The sequence below is a fragment of the Magnolia sinica genome, chromosome 16 (genome assembly GCF_029962835.1).
Source record: "Magnolia sinica isolate HGM2019 chromosome 16, MsV1, whole genome shotgun sequence".
Taxonomy (NCBI): Eukaryota; Viridiplantae; Streptophyta; class Magnoliopsida; order Magnoliales; family Magnoliaceae; genus Magnolia; species Magnolia sinica.
Window position 1 is genome coordinate 68,057,345 of NC_080588.1, and position 14,688 is coordinate 68,072,032.

Below are 14,688 nucleotides of genomic sequence, written 5' to 3' on the forward strand. Positions count from 1 at the left end.
AGTAGCCAATCCATTTCCGCCTTCTCTTACCATATTCCTGACACTAATTTTCTAGTACCTTCCATGGACGCCGATTGCGTACTACCCCGCCCGGGTGGTAATCCGTCCAGGCGGAGCTCTGTGGGGGCCACAGTGATGTAAGTATTTTATCAACTCCGTTCATCGCTTTTCTCAAATCATTTTAGGTTATGCGAAAAAACGACATAAGTACAGAGATTAAGTGGACCACAAAGTGGGGATTGAACTTCCACCATTAAAAACTTCTTGGGAGCTGGAGAAGTTTCGGATCAAGCTGATATTTGTTTTTTCACTTCATCCACGTCTGCATGAACTTATTAATAGGTTGGATGGTAAAAAAAACATTAAGGTAACCCTTAGAAAGGTCTCAACGGTGGGTGTCATTATCACACCAACATTAATGAAGTTTTAATTATTGGATGGGCCACGAGTATAGGATTACATCTGAGTAATTTACCAACGAGTTTTAACAGTTGATTTACATGGATAATGTTTGGACAGTGCATATTATCATATTAAAGTAATTATAGTGATGTAGTTAATAATATGATTGTTTTAAAATATTATAAGTAGGCCAGGTGACCAATAAATTAGTAGCCCAGTGACACACATGTTACACATGCAACTTTTGGAAAGATTTTAGATATATTCTATAACTTCTACTCTGGATTTCAAACCCCCTCTTTGAAGGGATTTCCGTGATCAAACCTATATCCAACGTTCATATCTCTCTCTCTCTCTCTCTCATTTGCACTCCAACCCAAGCATAAAAGGCACATAAGTCGTCCCATTCTTTCCCAATATCAGTACAAATTCCCCTTTTCAAGGCATGGATGCAGCGAGAGATTTGTTCAAAAGGCTCTCTCACATTCATCTCTGGAATACAAAATTTAGATGGTCAACATTGTAAAGAAGAGTTGGGATGAGACACCTACCATTAGTTGCACATGGCCCATCACAGTATACACGTGCCATTAAAATCTTTCATCTGACACAACACCTGGATGAAGGGATGTTCCAAAAATAACTGTTCTTAAACTCATGTGGGTCAACAGGAGGTTTTAGGAATATTACATTGTTTCTATGGTGAGACCCAACTAGATTTTTTTGAATTGGTTACATTGGGATGGGACACTCATTAGTTGAGTGTAGTGCTACCATTGTTTATACATACCATCAAGACCATTCATTTGACACAAAACACCGAGATAAAGGGTTGTTCCAAGAATCCTTGTTCTAGAACTCAAGTGGACAACAACAGGCCTGAATAAGAAGGGTATTTATTTATTTTTCATTTAGATAAAAGAAAGTGTTATAAAATTCTTAGGTTATGGTTAATTAAATAATTAATGGGTGGCCAGATAAATGTTATTATGACATAAATATAGGTGCTTAAGTATAATTTTTCCCAAAAAGTATGTGTTAATGCATAAATCTAGTTAGCACCTTCTAGGCCCACTTATCTACACAAGAAACAAATAAGGAAGACTCTAGATTAGTAGGAAGATCTTCCGAAATCCTTGGTGAAGATCTCAGGAGTTCGAGTGTGTCGCAGATATCCTCCAAGATTCTTGAAGAAGACCTCATGCAGATTTCTCGTCTCCGATCTAATTTTTTGAAGTCATTAATGATGTGCAATGGGAGACCGAGGTGGTCTTGGCCGACCTGATTTGGGAGTGGCATGCCGACCTGCGCTATGGCAACCTGTCTCTTTAGTCAGGCATCGGAGTGAGATATTCCTAAAGAACTCTGGAGATCTTGGATCTAACGGAAGTAGTACTCTTGTGAGCATGTTACTCTATCACGGACCAAGAGTAAGAAATATGTCCTTATGGAATCCAAGCCCCGTGTCATCTTTTCACTTGACCGAGCTTGTTAGGTTCTGGCCTAACCTTTCGGTCCATTTCTTCCCGTGACAATAGGCATGTTAATAAATTATTATTATTAGCAGTTTAAAAAAAAAAGTGTTTTATTAGTTTATCTTTATAACGACCTACCGTAGCTGCAAAACGCGTTGTCACTTTTGTAAGAGGTTTGCTAAAAGTATTTTTTTTTCAAATTACACCAATAATAAATGACTGGAAATGGACAATCATGACCTGTGATGCACCGTATGTTAGGGTAGATTTAGCATAAATATTAGGGTGGGGCCTACCTAGGCTATTGATGCCTTTGCTCGCGTGACTGACCCTTGCTCCCAACTACAAAATTTAAGAGAAGGTACTCTAATGATAACTACGTATTATTATTTTCTTATACAGGATGAGCTTTATTAAAAACTTTATTTTTTTTCAAAAGGGTACTTGGATGTAGATATAAACATAAATAACTGCATCAGTGAGGCAGTATGTTGTAAAAATTCCCATTGATGGTGTTGATCTTTTGTGGGAGAAAAACCGGCCATAAATTGGTCGGTCTAAATTTACTTATTACGATCATGTGTGTGGCCTCTTCGGAAATGGGTTGGCTACTGCCCCTGCCACTGGCCCGGTGGCTGTCGTCGGTGCTTTGTGGGCCACAGCATGATGTATATGTTTCATCCATGCCATTCATCCATTTTTACAGATCATTTTAGTACTTGATCCGAAAAATGAGAGGGATATAAATCTCCGTGGGAAAACACCACAGGAAAACAATGGTGATTGGATATTCACCATTAAAATCTTCCTAAGGCCCAATGCACTGTTTATTTGACATGCAATATGTTGATTAGGTCATACAGACCCAGATGAAGGGAAAAAACAAACATCAGATTGATCCAAAACTTTTATGGCCCCCAAAAAGTTTATAATGGTCGACATTCATTCAACACTGTTTCTATAATGTGGTTCACTTGAGTTTGGGATATACCTCATTGTTGGTATCATACCATAAAATGATCTATAAAACTAGATGGGAGGAATGGATGAAACACATACATCATTTTGGGGCCCACATAGCACCGACCATAAGTTATTGGCTGATGGTAGGGAGTAGCCAATCCATTTCCGCCTTCTTTTACCATATTCCTGACACTAATTTTCTAGTACTTTCCATGGACGCCGATTGCGTACTACCCCGCCCGCGTGGTAATCCGTCCAGGCAGGGCTCTGTGGGGCCCAAAGTGATGTAAGTATTTTATCAAAGCCGTTCATCGCTTTTCTCATCTCATTTTAAGGTATTCGACAAAAAATGACATAGGTATAGAGATTAGGTGGACCACAAAGGGGGGATTGAACTTCCACCATTAAAAACTTCTTGGGAGCTGGAGAAGTTTCGGATCAAGCTGATGTATGTTTTTTCACTTCATCCACGTCCACATGATCTTATTAATAGGTTGGAAGGTAAAAAAAAAAAAACATTACGGTGGCCCTTGGAAAGGTCTCAACGGTGGTTGTCATTATCACACCAACTTCCTTTCGTGTGGCCCACTGGAGCTGTAGACCTACTTCATTTTTACGATCATACCTTAAAATGATACGAGAAAATCGATGAACGGCGTTGATAAAATACTTACATCACTGTGGGCCCCACAGAGCCCTGCCTAGACGGATTACCACCCGGGCGGGGGTAGGACGCAATCCGCGTCTACATTCCATGGTGGGGCCACGTCTGTTCATGAATATGATCTAGAATGTCCATCGGCAACGGTGCAAGATTTAGGCATGCATCATATAAGCCATGGCCCAATAAAATCAGGTGGTCCACGCGTGGGATGACCATAAACGTGTGCATGTCCGCATGGAGAAGGGTCCCTTGGGACTTTTAATGTGGGATTTGAGACATCTTTATCAGAGCTGACAGGGGTCAGCTTTAATCAATGGGCTGTGACCGTTCTCTGCCCCTCTTAAAAAATGATGGTGATCCATCAACTAAGATATTCCTTATCGTATGTATGCAAATCCGAACATGTACGCGGTACAGTCTCTATGGGCCCACCCTTGTATTTTTGCCTGCTTATCCTGGAAGTGAATTGACCTTGGTGGTGAGTTGACGTCACCAAGTGCTGTGGGCCTCATCATAAGGTATGTGTTATATCCAAACCGTCCGTCCATTTGGCGAGGTAGTTTTAAGAACTAAGATAAAAAATAAGACATCCAAAGATCAAGTGGACCACACTAATAAAGCAGTGGGGGATTGAATGTCTATTATTGAAACCTTATCGGGGTCACAGAAGTTTTGGATCAACTTGATATTTTTTAAAAAAAAAAAATTTCTCTTCATTTAGGTCTGTGTAGCCTTATGAATAGGTTGGATTGAAAACAAACATTACGGTAGATGTTTTAATGGTGGGAAGCATGGTCCCATTACCATTCATGGTGTGGTCCATTTGAGCTTGGGATACTACTCATTTTTGGGTTCATGCTCTAAAATAATCTATCCAAATGGATATGACTCATTTTCCGGTTCATGCTCTAAAATGATATATTCAAAGCATGAATATAATAAATACATCATTGCAAAGCTCCGTCTTCACACCTAGCATACACACCACCAAGTTCAATGGTGTGTTGTACACCAGCCAATCCGCCACGGCTAGGGTGGATCCCTGGATCCACCGAGGTGGGTGGGATCCCTGACCGTGAGGTTCACTGTGATGTAGGTGTTGTATGCATGTCATTGGTCAGTTTCAAAAACTAATGCTAGGGTATGATCTAAAAAAATGAAGCAAATATAAACCTCAGACTACTCACAATATATGAGGCAATAGTAATCAATCATGAAATACATATTGATGGCCATAAAAGCTGATTGTGTGTGGTCTCTTCATTGAGGTCTTTGTGACCTTATCAACATCTCCTACCCCCTCCCCCCCCCAAAAAAAAAAAAAATTTAATAGTGGGTTTCAATCTATTTGCTTTATTTTTTAGATCATATCTTAAAGTGAGTTGTAAAAATGAATGAACTGCACTAATTTAAGGCACATGCATATAAGTGAGCCCCACAATTAGATATCCACCCAAACCACACCCCCTTATTCTAGGGCATCAGGTCAATCATGCAGAACCATTTGTCATGTGGGGCCTTTTTATTTTATGGAAGCATGCATCAGGCAGGCACATGCTGTATTTACCCTTGCCCAAAATTTGGGGCACTCGCCGAGGAGCTATTGGCGCAGTAGATTAGCCTAGCCTCACCTAAGACATTGCAGCCGTTACTCCGGGGCAACCTTGATGGGATTTTTCTTTTAATATCAACATTATCCGTTACTTTATTTTATTTTTTGGATCATTTTAAAGCATGAGCCTAAAAAAAGAAATAAATCCAAATCCCAAGTGGATCGTGATTGGCCGGGTCAAATATCAATAATGGTTTATGTGACTTTATCAAAGTTGGATGGAAAATAAACATTAAGGAAACATTACAATGGGCCTTGGGATGTTTTTTCATGGTTGAGTGTCAAATCATCATATTTCCTATAGTCTACCTGGTGCTTCAAATAGCGAATAGTGTGTACCATAGCGTACACCCCTTCTGAAGCGTGAGGTGTAAGGTATATGGCGTGTAGCATAAGCTACAAGCTACTTTCAGATTTTTAATAAAGGTTGCCCTTAGTTGCACTTATTTCAAGATTTATGCACCAAATTAGACTGATAATTAATGAAATCAACAAATTTTCATGATATTGGGTGCAACCAAAGACCATATAAAGTAATAGGAATGGATAATGATCAAATATAAAGGTAAAGAAAGAGCAACAAAATTAATTTAATACTGAAAAGATTAAAGAAATTTTTTTTACTGAAAATATAAAATTGTAACAAATCATTAAAAACATTAGTTGATTTTAATGAAAAATAGCTAGTAATGTAAGTGACGTAACATGTAGCATACTCTATGTAGTGAGTGGCATATGCAAATTATCATGCAGCATAGGCTACATGCAACTTAAGCCATTTTCATGAGCTAGGTGGCATTAAGGCTATGCTATGCTACCTAGCGTAAGCTACATGCTGCATAGTGTAGCCATTTAAAACACTGGGTTTACCTAAGATTTAGATCTGCTATATTTTTAGGCTCATGCCATAAAACAATCTATTACAATGGATGGATTGCATAAATATAATATACATACATCAAGGTGGGCCCCATGGTAAGGGATGCGCCCATCTTAGGTGAGGTGGGGCCGCACCTAATCTGCTCCCCTTTTCATTATATTCACTTACACTGTTTGTTTATTTTGCCTGCTTATTTCATGGCATTAGGTTTAACACAATGGTGATCCTAAATTAATACAATTCATGTGGGCTGCACTATACTTAATAATGATGGAATCAACCTACCACTTAAACTTTTTATCTGGCATTCAATTCAATCATAATGTGGCATGTTCATAAGGTGATTCTCATATAAAATTACAAATATCAAACTAATAAAAAAAAAACTTCAATGGCTCCTAAAAAGGTTTTAATGGGGAGCATTCAATCCCCACTGTTTCCATGATGTGGATCACTTGAAAGGATAACCCTTATGTGTGGGCTCATGTCATAAAATAAGCAGTCAATATGGATGGAGAGAGTGGATATAACAAAAGTATCATTATGTGCCCCACGGAACCTAAGGTTACAGAAGACCATATCCATTGTAAGCTACACCCTGATCCTTATCTCAAGTAGCCGGTTGAGTGAAAATACCTTGTTTCAACCTTGAAGTCTTGGTATCGATTCCCTAGTGAAGGGGGGGAGTGTGTATTGACAATGAGTGTGTACTAACAAGCTAACTTAAAAAAATTTAAAAAAAAAAAAAAAAAATAGAGACGGCATAACAAAACAAAACAAAAAGCAATCCATGGTAAGTTTGGTTTTCCAGTTTCCAATATAATGCAGAGTGAATGTGCCATTATTATTATTGCAAGGTGTACATTTAAATAAGAATTACAATTCATTAAAAAAAGCATAAATAAAATAGGAAAAAACCTATTTGGTTTTCCAATTATAACAACAACATATGGTCGTAACATGTATTTATTTTAAAGTGTGTTTGACTCTTTATTTATGCGCTAATATTTCTTACTTAAACAAACACTAAAAATGATAATGATAACTTATTTACTTTACATTTTATACGAAATTGAAAGACCAAAAACACCCGCATTAAAGAAAATTATAACCATTATATTTTTATATTATAAAACTATCGCATTTATAGTGATATGTTGGTAAAGCAAACAATGATAATAAACTGATCATTGCTAATTGCTAATGGATGCTGGCTATATCACCACACAATTAGAGTGTAACCCAACTCCTTTAAAAGGAGCACATCCTCATGCAGACTTATTCGTCATGTGGGCCCCATGTTTGAGAACAACGCCTTTCATCAAACGGGCCATTGTATAGGTACCCTTGCCCAAAAAATTGGACCACTCAATGGTGACACAGATCTTCCACATGCGATGAATTTATACTTTAATTCATTTGTATGGAATTTTGATTCAGATCATCCGGCCATCCCATGATATCCTGTTTAGGAATCCCATTGTTATTATCTTTTATGGGTACCATTGTATGTCTTTTGCAGAACCCACCCTTTGTTTGAATATAACTTTTGTATTTTTGAAGGATGCAAAACTACTGAAGGAGACTCCTGATTTTATTTTATTTTTTATATGAAAATAGACCTATTTCAACTTCTTGAAATCCAGCTATTTGGATCATGGTTTTAAGACTCAAATGACTTTAATGTGGCTCCTCCGAGTCAACTCAGACTCACTAGGACCTCATTCAGTTCAATGCAACGAGTCACACTGACTCAGGCTAGCCAGGCCGATTCAGCTCTGATTCCAGTGAGTCATGACTCGGGTCGGGTTGAGTTGCAAGTCTTTTAGCATGATTTGGATAATATTTTAACTACCAAGGCTTTAGTAAAAGGTATGAAATAGCAGTAGTTGGATAACTGTGCTATCATAAACCACGGGACTTTCAGGAAATTGTCTATCCATAGTGGACCCGGTAGATCAACGGTCCCGATCACTTGAGGTGGGAGAGCAACTTCATTACTTCCCATGTGCCATGTTTGATGTCGACGTCAATCATAGCTTTCCGTATCCCACGTCAAAACCAGTGAACTGTACACATGGGCTGGATAGGGATGCATAAAATAAGACAGAGAATTTAAGGAATGAATTATTAGATGGCCTTGATTGTTGTCCAACCATGTGATGTATTAGGTTGCCTCACATCCACAGTTGAATCAACATGTGAACGGTCTAGATTGATGTGATTGATGAACAACCATGTCATGTAAATATCTTTACACGATTTACGGCCGTTTGGCCTTGTCGATTAATGGAACTGGAGGGTATACGAAATCCAAGGGTTGTTTGGCACCAAGAATTGAGGGTATTTGGAATCCCATTGTCATTCCTACCATCTTTAGTTAAGTACTGATTCTTTCTATTTTTTACTTATTTTCAAAGGTACGAGAGTTGCATGTGTAATATAGGTGTCATTATGTTATTAATCAATTCTACATGTGACCCATTGTTAGTACCCTGGAGCAATGAGATTATCTATTGCATCGCTTGAAATTACATTAATAAAATTATCTTAGCGGGCCAAACATTGGTTATGTAAACAAATGGCTAAAAATTGTTAGATAGTTGTTGAGTTATAATCTTATGCTTATGATCCATTTAAGGATTGGAATTTTATTAGTTTTTGTCAAAGTATATATTTCAATGGATGTATTATAATTATTGTGTCAAAAATCACATATGTAAACTAATTAGGCATAGGCTCATTTCTCATTTGCCAATCAAACTAGGTTCAAACCAAATATAACCCATCACCCAGCCTGGCTCATTAGATTTTGCAAAGGATATTTTATTAAATATGTAATATGTAAAAATCATCATTAACATATTTGTGTAGCTTAGCTTGTATCCGTGGGGATTAGTCTAACTTCAAAAACAGAGGCAGGGAGACCCCGTGTGTTCAAAAAAAAAAAAAAAAAAACATATTTGTGTAGCTTAGATTTCTTAAATAGCATGTGATCCACTTAAGAAACACTCAAACTTGAGCCCATCATAAATATTATGGATCAGGTTTGGGTTTGCGCTAAGCGAGTATTAAGAGCTAGTTGCACCTTTAAAAAAAAATTTAAAAAAAAATACTCTGATCAAATTCCATTGGGCCTCTTTGAAATATCGTACTAGGTGGTATGGAATTGCACATGGTCCGTGCAAATTCTATCCCGTGTTTGGAAACAAAGCAAAAAAAAGAATTAAATTAATCCAAATATCATATCATTCAGTCCTAACAACAGATACCGTCATATTTTCAGTGGATTTAAATCCACTACATTTGTAGGCCCACGTTGATGCGTGTTTTATCCACTTAGTCTATATGTATATAGTTGACTAACATCAATTGTCATTTTGATCAGTTGATTATTAGGTTTGGCTTAATATGAAAGGAGGAATCTAATTCCAAACGAAGAATTTAACTGTCAAAATACCAAAATATTTTCAAACATACGATCATCGTATAATAATAGTGTTAATTCCTTTTAATGCAATTCCATGCCAATTAATCTCACTAACCAAACAGACTTAGAAATTTAATGTAATTATCTATCTTTCATTAGACCCAACAAATGAACAGCCCTGATCACCTGAGCTGGGTGCCTGACTTACCATATTAAAGCAAGAGGACAAAGTGCATTTCAGGCAGAGAATCCTATCAATATTCTGGATTTCTACTAACCGACACATGGATTTTTCCCTCACCAAACATGCCTTCCCACATACCATGGCAACCGTCAAAACGTCCATCAGGTGGGCCACCTACATATGATCCTTAGCCCATAATGTCAGGAAGGCCCACTCACCTGTCGAGAGTGATCTGTCCACATCCTATATAAGGAAGGAATTTAATGAGGGGCCGAACTGATAAACTGTCCATAGTCATGATTGAACTTAGTTTCTACTATAAAGATTGTGGACCGTCCATTCAATGAGACGAGGTCAGTTGTAGCGGGGACCGTATGGAATCCACATGCAGCTGGTCCACCACATTCATGCGCTGCAAAGTCCAGTTTCCATACACGTGGCATTCATATATCTCAATCCAAACCGTTCAAATTGTTGGCCACGTACTAGATAGGGCGTATTTAAAAAATTGCCATGACAGGACGATCCTAACCGACTGATTGGTGGCCATCAAGTGGTTTTCAAATGACAAAAGTCTATTCAATTCAATTCAAAAAAAAAAAAATACCATCAAAGGGAGGATAAATAAGACCATCCGATCAATCTGGTTTTGGGGGGATGTCCCACCTAAAGTGTGTCTGACAATCAAGATGGTTTAACGGTGATTTGAGGCTCAATGCAAAATTACATCGATTGGATGATCCCCAACCGTCCAATTGGAGAAGTGCCATGATCCGATGGCTTTAGCATTTCCCTTCGCGGAGAGTTATTTCATACTCTGGCGTGACTGGTAGTTGATACGCATGCACTTACAAACTATACACCTGGTACAAACTAGCTTTAATTAAACCGTGAAAATTGTCGTATGCACGATAGATATATCATCATATCTATTATCATAATGGTTGAACGATCTTAACCTGTGATCTCTGTATACTTGTTTGCAAATTACGGATAGCCGATCGAATGGCTGATTGCATTGGTGTGGACCACCCAATGAGCCGATGGGCACGATTTTCTTTTTAAAAAGAAAATTATCAAATTCGTGTGGCCCACCATCTGCACGGATCGGATTTTCTAAAAAGTGACCATTGAAAGGATATAAAGCGATCGTACCGATACAGCTGTTGTATCTGGTCATTTCTTCCAAAAATAGTAAACATGGTGACAAAATCTAATATGTAGATTGCTTCTTTAACTTGTCCCTATCTAGGACGTTAGTAACTGTTGGGCCATTGGATTGTAATATTCTAGTGATCCAAACCGTTGATGTTATGGGACCCACCGTTTAAGATAGATATGCAAAAAAGATACGAGCTGAAAAGATCCCAGCTCTTCGAAAAAGAAGAAAATAAAACAACGGTTCCCATTCAAACAGCAAAACGTAAAATATTCTGTTACTACGATCTTCCGGCATGAAAGATTTTGTGCATAGTCCTCACGTGGTGGGTCCCATCATATCAACGTCTTGGATCAGTGAACCATGGAATGTACACTCGAACATTTCACTTGAGTATTCCGTAATTAGAGTCGGACACGAGCTGTGCGAGTTTGACCTAAGTTTGGCTTGGCTGGCTTAGGTGACACCTTTATTTGAGCTTGGCTGGATCCGTAAACGCGTAATTATGAAAATTCAAAATTAAAAAATATATATTTAAACTTTTTTAGAAATTTGAGTAAATAGGAGTTTAGAAATTTTATTTTGCAATTGCAGATATTCAGATTAAGAGAGAGGGCCTACGAATGGGTGTGTGGTACGGGCGCATGTGGTTCATGGTTAGGGTTATACATTGAGTTGAACCGTGCGAGCTGAGGCCAACACAACTCAGCTTGGCCACTAGCTAACCTTAGCCTGAACTCGGCTCAGCTCGGCTCGGTCCTCAAGTCTAACTAGCTAGCTTGGCCCAGTTCGTTCAGTAGCTCAGGCCACTTCGAGCTGAGTTCGCCGTTACAGCATTGTCACAAATGCCTATACTGTACTTTGAAAATCTCACTATATTTGAAACAGCAATAATGGTTTTATAGGTATGTTGTCAAACACTTTTTAAGCAATATAAAAATCAAGAAAAAAAGGATATTGATTTCATATACATACCTTCCTTGCCATCGGCTACATTTCTCTAAGTCGTTTCATCAAACACTTGGTGAGCAACATCAACATCAAAGTAATCAAGTTACCAAACTGGTTCGATCAGAGTTCGATTCAAGCTGAGTTCGATTCGAGTCGAGTCAAGCATGGGGCCAGCTCGAACTCATTTTCGAGTTCAAAAAATCAACTCGACTCAAACTCAGCTTCGAACCGAGTCGAATCGAGCTTTTTCGAGTCAAGTCGAGCTAGCTCATTTCGTGTACACCTCTATTCATGGCGTAGATTGGGGCTGATGGCATATCCCCTAAACAACCAAATTCACATGCCTCATGAAAGGGGCCTAAGCCCTATGCAATATTTTCATCTTATAAACTCAAAATTTTTAGTTTAATTATTCGATGTAGAATTAAACCCATACTATTATAAGACAAAATGCATTTATTGCTTTGTTAAAAAATTTAAAGAATTTATTTATTTTAAAACACACACACACACAAAAAAAATGAAATAATAATAAATTTGGTCTAAATTATATGACTTTGATCTTATTTTATCCCAATTGACTTGAATTGAGCCCGGTTCAAAAATGAGTTAGCTCTTTTTTTTGTTAAATAAATAATATAAACATTTTTATACAAAGATAATACCACAAGATAACATTGAAAAAAGACAAGAAGATTAAAGCTCAAGTGGACCAAATCACAAGAAAAAGTGAAACATTGTGCATTCATGTGTGTGTGTATATATATAGGCCCCACCGTGATGCATGTCTAACATCTATCCCATCGGTCAGATGCACCATTCCATGATGGGCCTAGGGCTTAAAAATCAAGTCAATCCGTGACTTGTGCGGGCCACACCACATGCAAAATTTGACAGGAGTTACCCTCCATTAAAAAATCCATAATCATTTGTTGGGCCCATTGAGATGTGGTTCACAAATTTAGCCCATCCATTAAGTGTGTCCCACTTGGATGAGGGGTTAAACCAAGTTTCAAACACATCCAAATTTCAGGTGAGCCCCACCAACTGCTTTTATATATTTTAGGCATGTCTTCACATGATTTTAGATGGTATGGCTCACCTGAGTTCTATGTACGGCTTATTTTTATGATATCCCATAATTTAAAGGGGACTCATCAAATGCACCCTATTAATGTTCGACATATATTATAGTGGGGCCCACACAACTCAACCTCATTGGAAGTTCCATGAGCTCGACTGCATGGAACCAATATATATATATATATATATATATATATATATATATATATATATATATATATATATATATATATATATAATCCATGCCGTACATCTGTCTTTACGTATCATTTTAAGGAATGTTTCTAAACTTGAATCATATCCAAAGCTTGAGTAGATCACACCGTATGAAACAGTGTGCGTATAATCTACGAGCCAAATCAAGTCAAACCAAATTGAATCACACCGAGCTTCGAGCTGAGCCGAACTCATGCTGCTTTGATTTGAGCTTGGTTTATTTTGTTTTTTTTTCATTGAACTTCTATTGCAATCCGGACTTTTTCATACTAATCCGAACCAAGCTTTCCAATAAGTCCAAAGAAGGTACTGACTAGTAGCCTTCTTTGACCGGGACTGTGACCATCTGTCGCTCTCCAGCTGAATGGTTAATTCTTACCATTGGAAACCGTAGTAGAATTTGGACCATTAAAAGATAAAATTCAATGACTCACAATCAAAGCAATAAATCAATGGTCAGGATCATTTTTCCAGCATTACTATTGGATCATAGACCAAACAATCTAGGGGCTGCAATGACTGAGCCCTCTAAGGCCTGACTCCAGAAACAAGACATGTGCCATGTTGCTCACAAGTGTGAGATGCAATACATCCATCTTGTGCAAAAAATCAAACGCATCAACGCAAGAGGTGGGCTGCACCAATGAAGCAAATGGACGGTCAATGATCTATCAATGTACTTTTGTGGTCCACCGGATGAGTGGATTGGACTGATTTCCGGCAAAGATTCTCTTCACGTAAGTTACCACCTTTTTCATGGATTGGATTTTCTGTACGTGCAGTAATTTAGCAGAAAAGATGGTGCATTAGTTCGACCTTAGCATAGTCCGGCTGTATATGATAATCCGTTTTCTGATATCTACACCCGTCCTTTTTATACACGCACCACTTCGTAGACTCATGGCAGTACGCACCTCATCTAAGAAGAGAAGCTGCTTATTAATCAGTGGTATAGCTATCAGATTGGTGGATGCATCAATCAACCTGAAGAAACTAATGGGCCACGTCATGGATGGGCCAACGGTCAAAAACCACCGTGATTAGCTATTTCTAACCGTTCGATCCATAGACTCGTTCCTGGACCGTCAAAGCACGTGATAGATCTGATAGGTATCAGTTGCCATTTGGCGCGACTGCTGGGCAATGGTTTAATCTTAATCAAGTGGTGGTCCACTAATGGATGGTGTGGATCGACTAGAAAGTGCACCTATCAAGGGTTTTTAGATAGTTGACGCCATCTATTTTTTACCTACTGAAGAACAGTCGCTATTTTAGTTCTAACCGTCCATTTTATAGCCATCAGTTGGATGGTTAAGATTACTCAATTAAGATGAAATTTTTTAGCTGTGTTCCATCCACGATGTGTCCCACTATTTTGATGGTTTGGATAGGCGTCCACGTACACCCTTCCTTCCACACGTAAGCTAGGTAAGAAATGTAATACGCAGTGGAACCCACCAGAGGAACGGTCCAGATCTAGTCCTCGTATACCACGTGTCGCATAAGAGAGATTTTTAGATTGTTTTAAATGATTGTAGTTAGGAAGGAATATTAATGAGACAAGACTCAAGTCACCGGATCCATTGGCCAGGTGATCCTGTCCATACACGCTTCCACACGCACCACCGACGCACGTGTGAGATCAAGTCCATCCTTAGCTGGGCCCTTA